At 39.6% G+C, this 20,888-nt stretch overlaps 1 long non-coding RNA gene across 1 annotated transcript in view; it reads right to left on the bottom strand.

Moving 5' to 3' along the window:
• Positions 1-8,871, bottom strand: part of LOC106040981 (uncharacterized) — a 77,286-nt gene extending 68,415 nt beyond the window's left edge. The window contains exon 1 of the long non-coding RNA XR_001210193.3: positions 8,284-8,871. This is a non-coding gene — a long non-coding RNA (uncharacterized lncRNA). The remainder of the gene's footprint in view (positions 1-8,283) is intronic.
• Between the last annotated feature and the right edge of the window lie 12,017 nt (positions 8,872-20,888).

The raw sequence follows: 20,888 nt of genomic DNA, 5'->3' as shown, positions 1-20,888 counted from the left end.
ATGCAAAAATTCATTTAACTTTGATCCTAACTACATCAGCTAAATAAGGGTAGCTGGAAAAGAAAAGCCTTACAGATGGGCAGAATACGCTCTATTTTGTAACACAGTAACTTAAGTGCTGAAATTAGTCCAACAGCTGCCTAAAGAAGCCTTCCAATTTTACCCACGTTTAACTACAGGATACAAAAAAAAAAGTAAAGAAAGAAAGAAAAAGAACACAGTAAATTACCTGTCAGGCAATTAGCAATTGCTGGACAGGTTTCCTAGTAAAGGACCAGCCAGGGCCTTCCTTAGTGTGGTTGTAAAAAAAAAATGCCAAGTCCACAAAGGGGTAGCTGATCAGGAACAGGCATTTGAGCTCCTATTAATCTGTAGATATCTGCAATACAATTACTGCAGTGGCTTTTTTTGCTCTTTGTGTTTGTTTGCTTGTTTTTTATTTTGTAGTTCTGGAGTGCAATAGTTTGTCTTCCTTCCCACTGACAGCTATTTTTAAAAACGAAGGCTACTTGGTACAAGTTTGCATAATGTATTGATTTGAGAGGTACTGCAACAATTTGTTAAAAATACTGTGAAATATTTTCATATACTAAACAGGAAGATATTGAAAAGATTAAAGATCAGGGACCCACTGTTTCATATAAGGGGATTCCCCCTCCGATTTTATTTTTTTTTATTCAGTGTCAAAATAAAGAGTTTTGTTCCCCACTACTCTTGTTACACTGAACAACTTTTACCTCTCCTTAGGAAAACAGAACTGAGAGAAGCATACCTTTCTGCCCAGGAAGAAGATTATATATGAAGACCAAGCTGTAGCTTGACCTTTATCTTTATAAGTGATAACTCTCAAAAGTGACCAAAAGGTTAACTAAACTCTAAAAAGGTCATCTGTCTTTAATCTGACTATATAGATCCTTTTCTGATGTTCAATAATACACAGCTACTGTTCATTAAATATCATCCATCCATTCTGTACTTCCACCTTCAGTTTTCAGCAGCAGGTGCATTTTTGTTCTGTCACACTAAATAAATTGCAACTTCTTTCAATCCAGCGCATCTTCTGGGATAGAAAGCATTTTAGAACTAAGTACATTCCTAATTGTTCTGCAACGTTAGATATTTACACTAGTTCTGCGCACATTAGTGCTTTCCTCTTTGTCCCAGTATGAGGCTTTCATACTCTTAAGCTATAGTAATCATTTATTTCTCTCTTCAGAAGTGATGCAGTTCAAAACATATTCAGCTAAAACACATTTCAAAACTATGTAATTCAAAATTGTATCAGAAACGAAACACTGAACTCCAAATGCAATATACACAGTGATAGTATGAGGGTTCAGGTTCTTCAGATGCCTCAAGAGTTAAGAACAAACTGAATGAATACATGGCATCAGGATTGCTTCCTCCCCCCAACACAATAGCATTGCTTATGTGCAAATACATTCTGAAATTGTGTAATTGAGACCGTGTACACTTTACTCTTAGCTCTCTTATTTCTTGACTTTTAACTATTTTGTGAGCCCTGCTAGTTACAGTTCATATCCCCACTGCAGGGAATGAAGCTCACCACTTCTTTTTTTCTCCTCCCTTCAAGGACAACATTCTGAAGGTTTAGTTCCTTCCACTAAGCATTAATCAAGATTCAGCTGATTAAGCAGACAAGTGTTATCTTCTCATTTTTCATCAAATATGTAACAAAATCCATGGAAAAAAGAGACTTTATCAAGCACTCATCTGGTTAGCTTTCATGTCTTCTGTAGATATCCATTGGAGTCAGTCCGGAACACTCACTGAGAGGAGCTTCACTTTTCCACTTGTTTTATAAAATTTATTTTCCAAAACTAAGAGTTTTGAAAGATTAACTAGCACTGAAAGCAAGCTATATTAAAAAAAAAAAAAAAAAGATATTGTCCAAACTGCCACCATCAAGCTGAACAGAAGCTACGTATCAGGTCAATCAAAGAACATGCTGGATGAGCTTCTTCACTTGACTTGTTCTGGGATTATGACAAAGGACACAAGGGATCCACAGCCAGGCATTATTTGTCTGCTTAACCTATAGTGTTGCAGGGGAAAATGGGATGTAATTTCCCATCTAGACTAACAATTTTTCTTCCAGCTCTCCCCCATCCATAAGATAATTGTTGTTTAATTATCATATTTATTGCAGAGCTCAGAAGCAATTCACAGAATCAGAGAATCATTTCGGTTGGAAAAGACCTCCAAGATCACCTACTCATTCATTCTAATTCTTCACTGTCATGCCCAAATTTGCATATGAAAAGTCATTTCACATCCATCTCTTCACAGAAAGAAGAAAACAGCAACCGTCATCCAACCACGCACCAGTCTGAGTGCTAGGGGAGTGAGCTAGGAGAAGGCAGGCGCTCAAAGGAGTGACATCCCTCAAACCACCACAGGCAGACATATGCGAGACTCAAGAAGGCAGGGTATGATTTAATCCCCGGCAGTCACAAAGCACAAGACAGGGCTGCTTGCCCTGGATGCTGACAAAACAAATCCATGTAACTCTATCCTTCCCAGACACAAAGCGTGTAATGGCTCCATGATTTTTCAGAGTCAGGGTTCTTCACAAAGAGGAGTGGTGCTAATCCAAATGGCTGTAGTCTCTCATGTTCTCAGAGCTGTAGAGATTTTAGGGATCTTCTAATTTATTATGCAGCATTTTATTTCTGCTTCTTCAAGGTAGAGCTACATGTGAAACCTCAAAGTATGTTTCTCTCACTTGGCATGCAAATGCACTTAAGTTTCTTCACAGGGTCTTAGTCCAGGATCTGCATCACTGAATACCACAGCTCACCTACCGAGATGCCTAAATCAACAGAACACTTCCCAACCTGCTGAAGGGTGAAACAAAGCAAGTTGTGGACATTTGACAACCCTGTACGTTTCTCAGCAAATCTGCAGAGGCTATTTTCTTAACCTATACAGTGACACATGCAAATAGGAGGAAAAAAAAAGTGGAGGTCTGGTTTGTGGATCAATGGATGCCTTCTGATTCTTGCCTCTCACTACAGACACAGCTCCCGTGTCAAACCTAATCACTCCTTACAAGTCAAACAAAAACGAAGCATGTTTTGCAATATTCTGCCAAAAGCAAAAGAGGATAAGAGAGATGAAAGGAACTTAATGGGAGGGGGGTTCAAGACCCCAGATTTAGATATAAGCTTATTGTTGTTAAAGAACAGTGAGAAGAGATCAGAATGGATGGGGGCACAATTTGTGAGTTTGCATATCTATTTTTTCTGTCTATGTAAGTCAGTCTAATAATAGTAAAATTATGAGGGTATTACTTCAGTCCTCAAAATCCAGCCTCTTCTGATTTATACTATAGCGTCTGCAAGAAACGGAAAGTTCAAGGGATGAACAGCACAGCATGTGCTACAGGCCAGCATCCTAAATTTTAGGAATGCTTGAGACATTGGGACAAGGTCTGAAAGTTGCTTGGTGACTTGTTATGAAATTAGTTAGAATCATAGAATCATTTCAGCTGCAAAAAGACCTGCAAGATCACTAAGTTCAACGATCAACCTGACCTACTGAGTCCCATCATTAAACCACATCCCCTAGTGCCATGTCCAGACGTCTCAAATACATCCAAGGATGGGGACTCTACCACTTCCCAGGGCAGCCTTTTCCAATGCTTGTCTGCCCTTTCCATGAATAAGTTCTCCAAATATCCAACCTAAACCTCCCTGGAGCAATTTTAGACAGTTTCTTTACAGAAGCTTGTCCCACGAGAAAAGAGACCAACACTCCCTGCTGGGACCTCCTTGCAGGTAGTTGGGAGAGAGCAATGAGGTCTCTCCTGAGCCTCCTCTTCTCCACACCAACAATCCCCAGCTCCCTCAGCTGTTCCTCATAAGCCTTGTTTTCTAGTCCCTTCACCAGCTCCATTGCTCTTCTGTGCACAGCCCAAGCGACTCAATATCCTTCTTGAGGATATTGTGAGGAGCCCAAAACTGAATAATGTTTGAGATGTGGTCTCCCCAGTGCCACATACAAGGGGAAAAATCACGTCCCTAGTCCTGCTGGCCCCACTATTTCTGGTACAGGCAGATTACTGGCATTCCCCAGAACTCAGACCACCAGTGTTCATACCCACAGATATCACACTGCAAGTGGTCCTTACCAGCTCTTAGTTTAATTTCTTGTAAAAGGACAATTAATTAAGAGTTTTAAGTCTTAGTATCTACCTTCTTTTCTTCATGGTCATTTCTTAAGCATGGGTTTTCAAAGAAATACTGTAAAGAATACTGCACAGAAATTACTGTATAGTGAGATGCAACCTACACAACCAGCAGTATATCATCCACCAAACAAGTCTAAAATAAAGCAGTCTCAACAACCTGAAGGGGGATAAGAGTTGTAACCACTAAATCACTTCTTGAATCTTCCAAAGACATGTTTGTTTGTAATATAAATATTACATGTAAAAATATACAAAATATATACATTAGGCAAAAGGAGTATTAGAAGAATTACTTTCTCCCCAGTATGATTAAAGGAGTGTTCACAGAAAAAGACTTGCAGACAGTTGGTTTATTGTATGCAACAACAATAACTAGGCACTATAAAAACAGCAGTATGGAATACAATTTATTTCAAATTGAGCGAGGTTACTTTGATCAGACAAGTTCAGACACCTTACCCTCTATGAATTAAATAGACTGATTTGGAAGAGACAACTCCGCACGCATTCTTAACTAAAGAAAAAAGATTTCTATGCATCAGAAGACAACACAAAAACCCTGTATCAAGAACTAAATGGTCAAGCATTTTCAACTTTGAAGTTTAAAAGTTGACATTTCTTATTCAAAGAAATTGTCTTCTGCCTCTTCTCCTTCATTCAAATTTATTCTCTATTACTACTTTAAATGAAGGAGTTCAGGTTGAAACAAAGTTTAGAATCATACTGAGACTTCAGCTCAACAAGTCTTGGAAGGGTGACTGACTGATCTTTTTATGCCTCTTCTTCAAAGAGAACAGGCTTACAGTCTCAGACAGTGTTTTATTAGAATGCTCTACAACATAATTTTGCAAGATGTGCATAAACAGAGAAATCTTAAATCCAGTGGGTGATCAGATTAAAAAAAAATCTGCTGACGGAGGATGGATGTCACCCTCCCACTGCTCACATCTCAAATACGGGAAGGGGTCCCTCCCATTCCTGGCTGCCAGTCCAACAGCTTTCAGCACTTCCCCAGGTTGAGCAAACATCAGACAACCCTCTCTTGGGTCTCCGTAAAATCTTTCATCACTCCTGAAGTCAGGCTTGGCCAGCAGTTCCCTGCTGAAAGCAGGATCTCTCCTTGCTGCACATCTCACTGGTTCACTACTTCATTGTTCTCACCAGAACCTTCCTCAGCCTGAGCATGCTAGGAAAGCAGCAATTTCTGCCTCTTTTCCTTTCCAGATGAAGTCGAACACAACAAATCATACCGCAGCAGCCAGGATATTGTAACTGTTCCTCTTCCCCATCCAGCCACAACTTAACATAGGCTGTTCGGCTCACCTGATCAGCTAAACACACCACACCACCCTGAATGCGTTACCACTGAGCCTTCACTTAAACTGTTCTTTGCATATTTAGCCTCGTACTATCTACAACACTACCTGAACACTTGATGCCAGCTTGTCATATAATTGCCCAAATCAGAACTTTGTTTTCCAGGTTTCCTAAGTAATGAATAAAAGTTAAATTATGAACCCCAAAATGAGATTCACATACACACTGACACACAAAAATTCTGCAGTGATATATTCAACTAAACACGAACAGAGAACACTACTGCCTGAGGGATGACCTAACGTTGGAGGCATCTGCAACTCTCTCATCCCAGCTAGCTCAAGGACTTCCCACACTGCGCTGCATTAAAGCGTGGATATGCATTATCTCCCCTTTTTTGAGTTTAGCCATTTGAAGTACACATTGGACACAAGATAAATTCTCCATGAGGTTACAGGACCAATAAGCTGATGAACATGTCATTATTCCTAAATACTGATAAACGTATCATCTTCATGTGATAGGATATACAACGTTATTGCATGCCTGCCTGTTGAGAGCAAGGACTCGCTTTCAGAATGAGAATATATGTCCTGCTGCTTTCTCATTTCCTTGAGGATTTTCATGTAATTTTCTGAAGATGTGGACTAAGGACAACTTTTGTTTTTTAAATTATTTCCTTCACTAAAAGCAAAAAGACAATCCCACTGCCTACACCAAGTAATTTTTAAGATAGAAGATCTTATCAGCTAAATCAGACTTCTCATTAAGTTCCCTCTTGCTTCCCACTGCCTGAAATTTGGCCGTTATAGAGAAGAAAATGAATTGTTCATACTGACGTTCTCATCACTTTTTTCCACTGCTGAAAAGCTTTCACTTGAGAAACGAACTACAACATAAAAAAAGACAGTGGAACATATGCATGAACTTCAATATACAAATTTGTGTCTGATTTCCCATAAATTAATAGGTCTTGATCTCCAGATCCTGTCAAAAGCTTTAAATATCCAAGTTCTCAGCTACTGCTGCTATTTAAGAACTTCATTAAAACTTTCTCAGCTTTCTCAAAACTTGAACTCTGGAAGCAGTTGCAAGATAATAACCATAGCAAAGGGTATCAGCAAAGGGTATAACTAAGTTCATTAAGTATCTCCACAGCTCAGCCAAATTCAGTTCTCACTGCCAGGGTATTTGAATTAGGATATTTAACCTCATGAAACTGATAACCTAGTGAAGAATTTGAATACAGAGAAAGGGTGAAGGAAAAAGAGGATGTTTGAAATAGAACAATGAACTCTACAGTAGTAAGAACTCTTGCTTCAAGTGACATTATCGCTTACTTTTACCATACTCCCAAAGTTGGTTTCTTTAGTCAGTCAACTATAAAGATGCTGTAAACCAGTGGTCTCCAAAGTGGGTTATGCAGAGCCCTGGGAGTGGGCAAGACAATCCACCAGGATGCAGCAGAAAAATATTTTTGATCCATTACTAAATGAAGTAAGTAGTGTTTAGTGCACCATCATCTCATCTTCTTCCTATTTTATTTTTTATAATGTACGTAACACATTAGTATGTAGCAAATGTATGTAGCTCATAAATAGGTATACAAATATTGGAAGTTTGTGCTCAAAACATTTTTAAATGACAGGAGTGTGCAATCAAAACAGTTTGGTGAGCTACTCTACACAGCATATCTATCATAGAGTAGCATTCTGAATATTTGTAACATTTCTAAACCTCTCAAACATCTGTAACTACTACAGTTCTCTTCAAGACATACAAAACTAACAGAAAATCCAGTTACTGTTAAACACATCTAGCTATTATATAACCAAATGCTAATATACATAAAGTTTTCTCTTTTTTCGCTTTATAACCTCTGAACACAAATAGTCCATTTTCACATACTGAAAGAAAATTAAGGTTTTCAGCTGGCCTATCCATTAAAGTTTTCAAACTGGCTAGCTAGGACAAGGTAGAGATTTTTAATTGAGGTAGAATGGAAAAAAAAAAAGGGGGGGACAGGAGGAATATTTCCTAAATTATTTGCACACAGCTGCCCCCGCCACTTGACTGGTGCAGAGCAAGGTTCTGAAATGGTTTCATTCGGTGCTTCGTCAAAACAAATCTACCATTGTTTCACTCTTTTAAAAAAAAAAAAAAAAAAAAGCTTTCATCAGGATATACAAATAATTTCAAGATTCAGAAAGTATTATCTCCAAAGTATGTATTGTTTTTACTCAGCTCTACTTCATTATTTATTATGCCTCTATTTTCAGTGTAATATCAATAAGAACAGAACAGAGATAGGTTTCTGCCAATCAACCAAAAAAAAAAAAAATACTGAGGTCCAATTCCCGGTACAGGCTTGAAGGTAAATGCATCTACAGTAACATTCAGAAACAGCCCTACAGCACTCCAAGCCCATCCCCTGCCCCTTAATGCAGTACATCATCATCTGGGTTTTTTTTGCTTTGTTTGTTTTGACTTTTTTTTTTTTTGACTCTCTCCTAAGGACAGGGTTTTCCTTGAGGCCTTTGGAGTATATTAGCTAATCTGCATTTACAGCCCCCTGAGAGCCTCCCCCCAACACCTTATTTTCAGCACATGAGGTCAGCCCGGCTGAAGCAGTTTGCCTTGACCTAACATGCGTTAGGCCAGACTGTTTTTACTGTCTAACCTATTTTTATTTAAAACAAAGCCACCTCGTGTAAAAGCCAAAGGCTTCAGCAACAAAGCCAGGTCCCACTCACCTGCAGCAGACACATGCAGTGGCAGCACTGTCCCAAACCGAAACCTGCAGCCCATAAGACTTTTCCGGTCTCACAAAACTCCACACACCAAACAGGGACATCGTACTCCTTCCTGACCCTTTCCTCCCCCAAATTTAACACCCCCTCAACGCGCTTTCACCCTTTTGCAAAACAGCCCTGAGGGCTCACATCCGCCCCGGCGGCGCTGCCCATGCTGCAGCCCCCCCCCCCCTCCTACCGCCGGGCCGGGCCGGGCCGCTCCTCCGTGCCTTGCAGCAGCACCGGCTAATCGCCAACACCTGCCTGAGAGGAGTTTTTGCTACGTTAGAGGAGCCCTGGCTCGATGGCAGCCTTTTCACCCCTTCAACAGCTTCCCCGCAGCCCCCCTGCTCCTCCTGGCCACGCCACTTCCCTGCCCGGGAGCTAGGTGAGGACTCGGGGTGTCCTGGTGAAAACAGGAGAGCCCGGGAGGTTCAGGATGATCCCCACACTTTGTATTTCTGTACGACTCAACGAATTAATTTTAAAAAGCCTTCAAGTGTTGTTTTCAAGGATCTGAATGCAAATCCCTCCTACGTGCACATGAATGAAAAAAAAAAAAGAAAAAGAAGAAAACCACCAATTCTGTAGACAATGCATTTTAAACAAAAATGGAATATATATGCACATAATTTAGCTGGCTGCATTAAAATATACACACAAGAAAACACTTTACATATAAAAGAACCTGCTGTATTTCCATTCACAGGAAAAATATTGCATGACTTTTCAATAACGGATCGGTAACTACTTTTCCAATGTAATATTTATTTATTTTAACGCTGATAAAATAACGGCACCTGGAATAGTTTTGTGTACATTTCCCATTCCTCTTGCCCTGCTGCCTCAGCCCTGGGCATGCCAGGAAGACCACCACGGTGTGTGGAAAACAGAGGCCCACACTATCATTTGCAGGATCACTCAATCTTAGATAAATTAATAAAAAAGTCAACACATGGCTGTGGGCTTTATGGCAGGTGAAGCGGTGATGAAGATGAGCAAAGGCAGCACAGGGGTGTGGAGGAGCTGGTGCAGCCATGGTGACGGGCTGGCAGCCCCCATGTGGGCCCTCCATGGAGGGCAGCTGGGAGCTGCTCCTGCAGAGCAGGCCAGGCCCCTGGGCCCCTCACACTTTCCTGCAAACCCCATCTCACCTAGCAAGGAGGCAGGGTCTGCTTTATTGGCTTCCCACATCTTCTTCCCAAGGGAAAAGCGCGCTGAGGGGCCCATGTCTGAGCCCCAGCTGTTCCTTGGCCCCTTACCACCAGGCTTGTCCAGCCACAGTGGGGACCGCCTGGCCTCAGGCCCTGGGCCTCATGGGGCTCTCTCTCTTTATACTTTAATTATATCACAAATATTGTGTTTCTGTTTTTCTCTTCAGGAGCCGTGAGGCAGTACTGGTCAGCAGTGGGGAGGATGACAGCTTCCACAGCGGCCTGTTCCTCCCACCGTGTGTAGCACTGATTCACCTTTTGGTATTAAAAAGAAAAATATAAGCTGATAAGCTATCCCCAGGCAGCACTTTCATGCTACCCAAGACAGCCTCCGTGGCTGCAGAGATCCTTCAATAAGCTGTCAAGAGCTGGCGTCCCTGTGTAAAGAGCTGTTCGTCCCTATATCTCATTTTAGATTGATGTACGTGCCACTTTCATATCCTTCAGCTCAGCGTAACATTTGCCCTTTCATGTTCTCAGTTTAAGCCACTGGGAATTGAAAGCTATTTCAAAGCATAATTATAGCAATCTGCATATAAAAGGCTATATGTCCTACAGAGGATTCCGCAGAAAAAAGCAAACTCCTCGAAAGAAGAAAATTAGAAGTAAATCCCACAACTTAGATTCAGTAGTTAATACATTTTTCATCTGATGTGAACAGTCTGTGGATTTGTAAAGCCAATGGAAAATTGTCTAAGCCACTGTACTGAATCAGTCTTCACCTATGAAACAACGTAGCTGTTACAAGGGGCCCACATCTTCAAAGCTTGCTCTCTCCTGGTGTGCTATCCTGCACCTTATTGACCTAAAGGCATGCTGCAAGGCCCACTTGTTTAAGTGAGCTTTGAAGGGCTGGAGAGCTTCCCCACCTTCCTCCCTGTGGGCTGCTGCCAGCTCTTGAGGAAGGAGCGGTCTGTAGAAACATCACTTGCTAAAAACATCATGAAAGAGATATAGAAGAGGCCTTTTAAATAGGTAAATCTATCAAGAGGTCTTCAGAAAAAAAAAAAAAAAAAGAAAAAAAAGAAATCGCTATAAATTGATAATGAACTGCATAAAATTGTTTTGCTTTGACTGCATCATACTGCTCTATTATACAGTAAGATTTGAGATACAGGAATTGTAGCCACAAATGTTATATATGCTGGCTCACAGAAAGCAGTTGATTCATAATATTCCTTACACTGAACATAGAGTATTAACCTCATCAAACCTCTTAAAATGCCTACAAATCATTAGAGTATTTTTAATTTACCTTACTTGCTTTACATACTTGGTTTAAAATCTCTCCGAAAAATATATTTTTTCTTTAATTTAAAGGTGAGCCTCATATAGTTACAGGACTTGAGGAAAATTATAATAAATTAAAATTTGAATATTTGCAACTTAATCGTGTACTTGTAACACTGCTTTTCTGGGATTATGTTTCAGAGGTGGTTTCCCTACCATACAGATTCATACTCTCTTCCTAGTTTTCCTGGGATTGTGTTTTCGGGGGTTATGTTTCAGAGGCGGTTTCTCTACCATATAGCTTTTCCTTCTCTCTCTTTCTCATTTTCCAGTCGTCTTCCCCTCCAACTTGTCATCATACTCTCTCTTTCATGCCACTCACTTTTTGGTTCTCCTTAAACTCAGTCTCCTTCCTCAGTTTCTTCTTTCTTCTTCATAAATTTAGACTGTATCTAGAGGTTGTTTTCAAAGTAGCATAAAGGCCCTGGGAAAACCACTCCAGATGAGCTTCCTTTATTCTCCCACAGCAACTTCTGCAAAAGCAGCCACCCCTTTCACCTTTCTTTTCATGTTATGTAGGTAACATACTGCAGACAAAGACACTCTCTTTGCTTTTCTAAGAAGAGCTTGAAACACTGGTAATTATTGGTTGTCTGAGAAAACCTTCCCAGAATGTTAAAACCAATATCATTATCATTAATTATATCAATAATTAGAGAATTTGCATCCAGGATGTTTAGAAATGCGGAGATGTATGATTTTTCTATAAAGCTATATTGTGAAGGGTCTGGACCTCAAGATTTCATTTTAATAATAGTGAGTTACAATAGTCAGGACTCTCAAAGATACTGGAACAGCTCAGGGAAATCAACACAAAAACAGGAAATATACAAGTACTGTTTCTGTATGTGTAGGCTTTTATTAATAAAATGCATGTCTGTTACTGTTTTTCAACTTTGTTTATTCTCTTCTTTGAGAAAGATACTGCATTGATTTATAAATTGTAAGAAAGCTCTTTCAATATGGATTTAGCTCTGATTAAATTTTCTAGGCCAAACTATGGTAAAATTAATAACAATGATTGTTTACTTTTAAATAAACTTCAAAACATCCCCTTGATTATAAGCAAGTCTAGTGTGAGCATGTATTGGTAAACATGTATTACAAAAAATAAAATGCTGGCAAAAAGATTATGAGTAGAAAGAGAGGATTTCTCAGAAGTTCATGAGAGTCAGCACTCAGTCCTGATTAAAAGTGTTTTCTTGCTTGTTATTTGGAAATGCAATAATTTGCTTTTATTTTAAAATCCTGTATATTTTAGAAAATGAATAACTTCAGGCTTTTAGCAGAGAAGCATTGAAGCATATGGTAATCCCAGTCCCAAACACTAAAATGTGCCTGTCTGTGCCAACTCTTAATTACCAGCTCATTAACACTCAGGTGTCAATTGCTGGTGGCAAAGGCAATACTCAGTTGGCCTGGTTTCTGTCATGCACAATGTAATTAAATTGACCTCCGCAAAAGGAGCCCAGTAGTTGCCTGATACCACTTGGACACCGATTGCTGCACTAATCACAATCGTGTAATTTAGTGAATCACACAGTGTAATGAGGGAAAGACTCTGGAGAGTACCAAATTGTACTTGCATATGTAATAATGACTTTAAGGACAATTAGGGAAATAATCGTTGCTCTGTTTTCTTCCAAGCTAATAATGAACTGCAGCAACTATTTGAGTTTGTGTTGTTGATTTAAAACTTTAGCTGCTGTCTACTATTTTAAAATAATGGTTAGCAGCAATTAAAATGTATAAAAATAAATAAATATTTTAGTACTAGTAAGAAAGCTCCAGCTTCGTTATTAATAGCCTCACAACAGGTTATAGTTTCAAGTACTACTGGCTGCCTAATTAGTATCTGAGACCTGTTTTGGATTGTGTGTCCCAAGAGAAAAGGACGATTAAATGTACTTCTCTGCTCTCCAAAATGGGCCAGTGTGCAGCCACCCCACCTCACTGCGTCGTGCGCACCTAGTGGCGATGTGAAGGAAACCCACCAGGCCCGTGAGTGGAGTGAGACCACAGGCGCACCACTTCCCAGGCACAGGCTCTGGCACCTGAACATATTGTTCAGACATAATCACTCATTTTGACCAAAGTTTTAAAAATGCAGCTCTCTCTGATCAGTGTACAGCCTCTGAAGAAGACTCTCTGCCTTGGGACTTAAGACAGAGCTCCTAGACTTGAGCCTTGAGCTTACTTTATGGATTTTTTGGCACTTAAACGAAGCATCAGAATTTGGAGCATAGTTATCTGTAGTTCCCTCTTGGCCAGGCAAGCAGCTCCAGCAGTTGTTTCAGGGCTGCTTCAATTTCAGCTCCACCCTGATAGTCTCCTCCCTTTCCCTGAGCTACTTGCCACCTTACCGCTATATCCCAATTTGCTCATAGAATCATAGAATCACAGAATCATAGAACATCCCGAGTTGGAAGGGACCCATGAGGATCATCAAGTCCAGCTCCTAGCACCGCACAGGTCTGCCCAAAAGTTTAGTCCATGTGACTAAGTGCACAGTCCAATCACTTCTTAAACTCCAACAGGCTTGGTGCCGTGACTACTTCACTGGGGAGCCTATTCCAGTGTGCAACCACCCTCTCGGAGAAGAACCTCTTCCTGATGTCCAGCCTAAACTTCCCCTGCCTCAGCTTAACACCCTTCCCGCGGGTCCTGACACTGGTGATAACAGAGAACAAGTCACCTGGCTCTCCACTCCCCCTCACGAGGAAGTTGTAGACTGCAATGAGGTCCCCCCTCAGCCTCCTCTTCTCCAGGCTGAACAGGCCAAGTGACCTCAGCTGCTCCTCAATTTCATCTCCCCCCCGACAGTATCCTCTCTTTCCCTGAGCTACTTACCACCTTACCGCTATATCCTAATTTGCTCACCTGATATCAGCATCTAATCTTGAATGGGATGGATTTGGGCTATAACATGAAAACCGCAGTTCAAACCTGTGAGCTTCCAAAAGGCCTGCTACACCTTAAAATCAGGGTTTCGTCTTCATTACTTCTGAAGGCTCTGAGTCCCCAGGCAGACCTCTGGATCTTACACAAGTACCGAAATTCTGGCCTGATATTTCTTTTGAGAAAAGCTGTAATATTCAAATTTTCTTCAACATCCCTGCTCATATTCTGCCAGCAGGCCATCTTTCTGACACACATTGGATGGGTACTAACAAATTTCACTACTGTGTAGATTAGGTTCCTGCTTCTCAGTGTTGGGTATTTACCTTTGTGGTCCTCTGTTTGAAACTCTTAAGATCTGCTCTTGACTCTCATAATTAAATTGTAAGATGAGCATGGTGAGGCCATCTTATATTAGTGTGTTTGTGCATTCCCTAAGACAAGCACGTGGTGGTGATGTGAAGGAAACCCACCAGGTTTCCTTGGGACAAGACTAAGTAAGGTCCCAGGTAAGGGCTCCGGCACCCAAATGGTATGTCAGACACAATTACTTTTTTTGAGTAACCACAAGTGGCTATGAATGGGTCTCCTATGGGATCTTGTTTTACAGATGCTGATAGATCAATAAAAATCTGATTTCCCAAACCAAGTATGAGTGAGAAAGGGTATTTCATCCATGTATTGATACACTGTACTGATATATTTTTGTTCATCAACAGATGACATACTTGCAATACGAAGCAGAATTCTTATGAAACATATAATCTTTTAACGTATACATTTTAACATATAATACAAATGACAGGTATTTTGCATGGGGATATTGGATTATGTCAATGTATAACACAATGGTAAAGCTAAAGACTGAATTTAAAACTCTGCTATAGGTATTTTGCATATAATAAAACCCCATATATTAGATTTTTGCTTTTATGCTGATGATAGCAGTAGGATGTCTGAGCCCTGAGCATATGTACGATCAATTCAATTGTCATGGTGAGTGGTTAAAAAAACAGTGCCAAAGAGTGCAAGTCATCTGATGAATAGTTACTGAGCTGGGAGAAGAACAAAGATTAAAAAAAAAAAAAAAAAAAAGTAAAAACTTTAGCTCCTTGAGAATGATGTAAACAGATTTGCTGACAAGTTTATGCAAAGCATGCAGAAGGAGAAAAATAATTTCTAGAGATGTTACAAAATCTAAAGGAAAGATGAAAGCATTTTGTTGATGGTGTGTTTATTAAAGATTGTGAATTCTGGAGAAGTGATCCATCTAACAAAGAGAAAGCAATGCTGTGCAGAGATTATGAACAAAAGGGAAGGATCTCTCTTGAAGAGTGACAGGCCATGAAGGAAAGACACTTTCTAGTCAAGTGCTAACAGCTGTAGCAGGTGAGACTTAATCGGTTGAAAGGTATCCAATCTGCAAACGAGGAATTCAATGCTATTTCATGCATAAGTTCCTACCTGCAAAACAGTGCTCAGCATGGATTGCATAAATATGCAGCTAAGGGAGGAAGAAAAATTCACTGTAGCTGCTCAGAAATTCTTAAAATCAGGCTTTGGAGATGCAGAATTAAAAAGTAAATCTGAAAGTATTTTCAGATTAAAAATACATTCAACAACTACTTTATTTTTGGTTGCAAGTTATGAAGGAACCTCTCCTCAGCCTAGGTAAGGACCAGCTGACAGTCCTGTAGGATCTGTCTGCTCTCTGGGGCTCTGCCTCCCCTGCTCATCCAAAGAAAGAGAACCACAAAGTGCCTTCATTGTGAAGCCCAAGTGAAGTGAGCTCACTGTGCTAAGGTGCAGGTGGCACAGTGCCACGGATATGACAGCTAGCTGTAACCTTCTCAGACTGCAAACTTTTGCTAATTGTAGTAACTATTGTACAGCATAAGAACATATAAACAAACGTAATAAAAACGCCTGACATTTAAAGGCATTTTCCGTTCGCTTTCTGAGAGGCAATGCACAATACAAATTTGTACAGAAGTACCAAGATATGTAAATAATGCTTATAAAGCACTTACCCTGCACTCCTTTCACAACATTGTGAGTTACTCATTCATCACCTGTATTGTCTACAACACTCCATCTGTATTTCATATTGCTTTCCTCCCCTAAGGAATCAAGCCCTCATTTGTGTGTGTGTGTGCGCTTCCCCTCCAACACCGACTTTCCCACTCTTTTTGATCATGACAGCTGCTAGTGATTTAACATACAAATGGCAGCCAGAAAGCAGAAGGCCACAGAGTGTCATTTGTTATGCCATTTTGTCTTTGACTCCAGACACTCTAAGGGGAATAAAGAGAAGGATGGTGCTGACATAATTCAAGGTGACGAGCAGATTCTTCTAACTTGAATGGGCTTCTTGTGATCTTCCATATTATTTAAGGGTTCAAAGCTTTCTGAGACGTTGATCCTTTAGGTAAGCTATTTTCTCCCATTTGAGCTTCTCTATGTGAGTGAAAGTGCAGGGGGAATAGAACAGGGTATTAAAATACAGAATCGATCCAGAGAGGGAATGTCCCCAGCAGCAAGGCAGAACAGTCACTGTTGTCCCCTTCCTTCTTCTTCAAAGACTCTAGGGGAACACCAGTCCTGGAAGCAGGATGGGAGCAGGGAGAGATTTTCACTTCTAGCAATACTGCCTAGAGGCAATATGGTCTGGGGGGGCTGCTGAAAAATTGAGGCTTCTGGTATAACCAGTTTACATAGGGAGCACAAAGGGATTAATTCAGATATACTCTTAATATTATGCAATTTCTTTTCAACCAGTTTGAGTTCTGTACTGTAACTTCTGGAGGGACAACCCAGCATCTCACTTTTTAACTCAGTTTGCATTCATTGATTTTTTTATTTATATTCACTCAACTATAAAACTGTATCTCTAACTAGATGTTTGGTATTTTGATTAATGGGTCGGTTTACCTTTTTTACAATGGACCCAGCACAGCAAGATGTCCACCTGTAGTAGACTAGAATCACACAAATACACACTGGACTGAGAACCTACTTTTATTCTCCAATTATTTAGAATAAACTGGAGTTGAAGGAGAATTTTACCTGCATACTGGAAAAAAAAAAAAGGGAAAAAAAAAAACCAGAAAAATTCTTCAAATAAATTTATTTTCATTTGTCTCCTACAGCTAAGAAATTATGTTACTTGTTCAAGCTACTGACAAGCCAAATTAAGTGTCTTGGGAGGAAGAGAAAACTGGGAAAAGGGAGAGACAGAACCGATATAGGTACAAGTTTTTTCTTTGCAAGAGCAGATCAAGACCAAGAAGAAAGAAAAAGGACCTTGAGGAACATTACTGACAACAAATGCACAGGAAATGTTTGATTTATTTGAAACAGCTATAATTCTGCAGTCTAAATACTCTAGTATTTTACAATAACACAGCAGCAAGGAAATAAAACTATCAAAATAAAACCCCATCTCAAAATGAAATATTCCTTTTCCCACCCTCTTTGGAGTATCTCTTTTACAACAGAGGCATGTAGTGCCTGGCAGCAGAACAGTCTGTAAGAACAGGTTGGATAAGCATGTATTGGTAATGGGATTGCAGAATTGGGAGCAACGGCCTCTCACTGTCTGTGCACAGAGGGGCTGAGGGCTGGGACATTGGCCCCTGGTGCAGGTCAGCATCAGGCCTGAAGTGAGGGGAACTGGGATCAGACACAGCCCTGGAATGTCTGAGGCCATCAGAGTAGTTCCAGAGAGTTGGAGGGGTGAAAAAATCCTCTTTTTATACCAGCAGTTCCATAAACCTCATTATTTTATTTTATTTTATTTTATTTTATTTTATTTTATTTTATTTTATTTTATTTTATTTTATTTTATTTTATTTTATTTTATTTTATTTTATTTTATTTTATTTATTTTATTTTATTTTATTCTTAAGTTTATGTTTATGTTTATGTTTATGTTTATATATATATATATCCAGCTTATAATGTCCAGGTACTTAGGCCAGGGAAACACTGAAGAAGAAGTGTTGTTTCCCAGCTTAACTGATACAGTAATTCTGTTGACCTCTATAGGATGACTTAGGAAAGATTTACCTTCTGGGAATGTATCCAACTGTCCAGAATCTCTGAACTTTTCAACATCCGCCAGGTAAATACCAGCTAAGTTCTTCCCAGTAATGTCTTCTGTTAGTATCAGATTTTTAGACTGCTCTTACCACCATTATGCCTTGTGTATTTTTCAATAAAACATTCATCTACATGACTAACACGTCAGATGTGGTTTGCTCTCTTGCCCTCTCCCTTAGGCAAGAGGGCAAGCTTTCTAATGGTTCTGTAATGTGCCTAGCATCACTCTGCATGCCAGCTACAAATACATATTGAGCAGAATAAAAAATTATATAAAATATTAAGTACTCATTGGAGAGCAAGCAAATGAGTCTATATTTAATGAGTGATAATCTGTAGAAGGTGCCACATATGCCTAGTTCTTGCACCAAGAAAAGTTGCTTTTGTAAAATGGAAAAGCAAAATGGGAGATAACACATTAGAAACTCTTCTAAGTTGTATTATCTGAGACAGAGGGAACTGAATACAGATTTCTCACATCCTGAAAAAATACTGAAGTCGTGTCACCTGCTCTGGAAATCTTAGGTATCTAGTCTTTAACATCATGGGTTTTCTGAAGGATCCTATTTTTAGGTATTCTGGGAAGACATATATTGAACAGAAAACTGCCAGAGAAAGAAGTGCTGATGGAGGCCCTTTTTATACCATACTGATGATAGTATTCACCCATGATGTTGGCCCCCAAGGACAAATGCTTCTTTTACACAATGGGATCTAGACCCAATTTTCTTTTCCCAGCCCTCCCTAATCATCAAATCCAGAAGGATTTAGGTTCTGAGTGGAAAGATGAAGAGCTCTTCATTGCTGTCTTTGAAGCTGTCCCATTTGCAAAGAATAATTACATATTCTTTTGACAGAGAGACCAAGGGCACCAAATTGCATATTGCTCTCTAGACTGCTAGTTAGCTCATTAACCTGCATGTGGGGAGATCTCAGTATTGTAGCACCCATGTGGGCTTACATTATTTTATATTATAATCACTGTTGGTGGTGGGTTTTCTTATTATTTTGATTTAGGAACTAGGTTCTATTCCCGCCTCTGCAATAAACTGCATTATGAAATTTCTCAGTTATGCTTCAGTAAAATAAGGATAGTGATACAGGCATCTGTTGTAACACTGGAGTATATTTTGCTTACTAATAAAGGATATAAAGCACACAGAACAGCAGTCAATAGAAATCTAACTTTGAAATTAATGTTTTTTCAACTTTCAGCTATGCATACATTTTCCACTGCTAAAGGTTATTTTTTGGATGAGAAAAGTAAGACAGATTTTTGTTTTTATATTTCCTAAAGTTTTGGATCTGTGCACATTTGCAGTGTGTGCAGTGAGTTTGTAGATTTCGTTCTGCAAACGAAGAATTAAAAACCTGACGAGTCTGCGTGTGAATGGTGCTTTCCAGCTTACTCCAGATAGAATGGAAACAGGAAAGAAATTTCCTCAGCCCAGTAAAACACCGTACAGATTTCCAATACTTTGTTATGACTTTTCATACCCTTATTGCTGAACAGTGGAGGTCTGGAAATGAGTTAGGTAAAAAGGAAAATGGTAAATTTCCTGCTTTTTCCTAGTGTAAGTGCTACTTCTTGGATCAGATTTACTACATAAAATGAAATAAACCTGAGACTGAAACACAAGACCTGACAACAGCAATTCAAAAAGCAAATTTAAACACAGCAAGCTTAATGTAAGTTTCTATATGCTTCTCTGACCTCTATCCCCCTCATTGGGCCTGATCCCGACTCCTGCCCCCAGGCCCCAGCTCATCCCTGTCCCCCAGGAGGTGCCCGGTGCTGGGGGCTGGCCCCCCGCTGCTCCCTGGCAATAGTGTAAGAAAGACTATGATATATCACCTGCAGCTATTTTTCAACTCAGCTGTGACTGTTTTAATTTAGATGTGTACATGGAGTATCAAGGAGCTGTTTTTTGTTGCTTATTTTTTTAATTTTATTTTTTAACAGATTTTTTTTTTTTTCCAGAAGCTCAGTGAGGTTTAATTATATCAATACAAGGTATACTGCATTTTCTCCCCAGACTGTATTAATTAACTATCTTCTAGTTCCAGCACTTACTCTCTGGCTTCTTTCTTTGTTGCCAGTCAGAATATAAATCAAACCAAACCTCTAACAAAAACTGAATGGCTGTGAGCTCCAAGGGCATCATTTAGCCTCATCTTCAGGGCTTTGAGCAGGATAATGTTTGCTTGCATTCATCATTTTTTTTTGCAGATAGCATAAGCCACAACAAATATATTGCTCTCATGGTGAAATCTTTCTCTTTCATGATATTTATGTTCCTGAACAAAGCACTATTTAAGTACCAATTAATGTCATCTGTGAGACTAGGAAAAACTGAGCACTCTCTGTCTTCATGGTGGAACAGTCCCACACCACTGGTCTTCTGTCAGCATCCCATAAAGTTCCTGCTCTAAATTAATCTGATACATATGTAAAATAGCTGTAGTGATGGAGGTGGAATTAATGTTTAGTTTTGACATTAGGGTTCATTTAGCTCTTTTTTTTTTTCTGTTTTATTCTCATTGAACAGGAATACCCCCACCTGTCCACACACACGGAGACCCTCCAGTAGGCTATGTCTATACCCCAAGTAAAAGTCAGACCAGAAAAGTTGATAGGAAACATCTTTCAGTCTAGGCCTGAAAGGAGATGATGTGATTAGGAAATTTGTTACCTTCCAAAGCAAAACTTTTGGAAACATTACTTGTTGGGGTTGGTATTTTCTTTGCTTGCTTTGTTCACATTTTCAACCACCAGGTTTGGCGGTGTGAGAATACTCTGGTTCAATGATTTTTTAATTCTTTGCCCATTTGCATTTTAAAAACATGAATATATCTTGTTAGGACTGCATTTTTGTTTCGGTCTTCTCAGGAAATCTGAACAGAGATGTCATTTAACATATTTCATTATTTTGCTTTAAGATAAAATCACTAGAAAGATGTCTGTTTTAAACTGACATATAGCAACATCCGAATTTCAGAACTTGATTGCACAGCTTCTTAAAAGCAGAGCTAGTGAAGTTTCCCATTTTTTTTTTGGTGTGA

The sequence above is a fragment of the Anser cygnoides genome, chromosome 4 (assembly GCF_040182565.1).
Source record: "Anser cygnoides isolate HZ-2024a breed goose chromosome 4, Taihu_goose_T2T_genome, whole genome shotgun sequence".
NCBI classification, from domain to species: domain Eukaryota; kingdom Metazoa; phylum Chordata; class Aves; order Anseriformes; family Anatidae; genus Anser; species Anser cygnoides.
The sequence above is the reverse complement of the archived record's forward strand: the minus strand, read 5'-3'. Positions and strand labels throughout refer to the sequence as shown.